The sequence below is a fragment of the Enhydra lutris genome, unplaced genomic scaffold (genome assembly GCF_002288905.1).
Source record: "Enhydra lutris kenyoni isolate GAN:26980312 unplaced genomic scaffold, ASM228890v2 scaffoldscaffold83, whole genome shotgun sequence".
Taxonomy (NCBI): Eukaryota; Metazoa; Chordata; class Mammalia; order Carnivora; family Mustelidae; genus Enhydra; species Enhydra lutris.
In genome coordinates this window covers 79,900-81,412 of record NW_019154167.1, presented here as the reverse complement: position 1 = coordinate 81,412, position 1,513 = coordinate 79,900, and positions in this window count along the sequence as shown.

Genomic DNA, 1,513 nt, shown 5'->3' with positions numbered 1-1,513 from the left:
CTGATATGAGGAAGTGGAGATGCAACGTGGGGGGTTTGGGGGGTAGGTGAAGAATAAATGAAACAAGATGGGATCAGGAGGGAGACAAACCATAAAAAACTCTTAATCTCACAAAACAAACTGAGGATTGCTGGGGGGAGGGGGTTGGGAGAGGGTGGTGGGATTATGGACATTGGGGAGGGTATGTGCTATGGTGAGTGCTGTGAAGTGTGTAAACCTGGCGATTCACAGACCTGTACCCTTGGGGATAAAAACACATTGTATGTTTATTTAAAAATTAAAAAATAAAAAAATAAAAATTTAAAAATAAAATAACATCCTAATATTATTTCATAGTTGTGATGTCTTCTCTAATGTCACTGGGAATATTGATTGTAGTTACAATCATTCACTCTGCATGTGCAGAGAAAATTCATTGCCTCCTAATATCTTCAAAAAATGGAAATGGTTAGGCAGCAGGTGGCAAGGGAAGATTTTCCAGACTAGAAAGCTGGTGGACTTCTGTTAAGGTGAAACAGTCACCTAGGATATGTGGAAGTCAGACAAAATGCAACTGACTGAAACTGCAATGTTACAGGAAATGGTCTTAAAAATTCAGGACATTGGTTTGTCTTTTGCTTTGTGCTTTTAGCTACTGATATGCCTTACAAGGGAGACAATGCAGTCCAGTGATAGCCAAAGGGAGGCATGCTATGCTTGTGGTTTATAATCTAATTTTTCTAAGATGCCTATAATTTGCAGAACTCTCAGAGTTGAAAAAAGCCAGCCACTATGAATATTCCAGAGAAAGTAGTGGTAATCAATAAGAAAGGATTAGCAGGAGATAAAATTTTGCCTCCAAGTATTTTTCAGGAGGCTCTGTTTAAGACTTTTTCTTCCTGCCAATGGACTCCAACAAAAATTAAAGTAAGGGAATTTCCTTCCCACTCAAGACTATTTTTAAATAACCTCCAGGTGTCTACCATCGGATTGTGATAGGGTCAAGCCAAAAAAACAGAGGCCAATAAATAAAATATCAAGGACAGGATTAAAAACTAAGTCTACAAAAGATCTTTGTATGTCCTTACTCCCTCATGGAACTGACTGGAAGTAATGAGAGAAGCCTAGAAGTTTTTTATTGTTGATGTTTACTTGTATTCCAGTTTTATTGAGAAACAGTTGACATATAACACTGTGTGCATATAAAGTATGAAATGTGTTGATTTGATACATTTACATTTTGCAATAGGATTACCACAGTGGTGGTAGCTCTCACCTCCTTTATTTTTTTTATTTTTTTTAAGATTTTATTTATTTATTTGACAGAGATCACAAGTAGGCAGAGAGGCAGGCAGAGAGAGAGGAGGAAGCAGGCTCCCTCTGAGCAGAGAGCCGGATGTGGGGCTCGATCCCAGGACCCTGGGATCATGACCTGGGCCAAAGGCAGAGGCTTTAACCCACTGAGCCACCCAGGCGCCCCTCTCACCTCCTTTAGAGTTACATAATTCCATCTCTTTTTCGTGGTGAGAACACT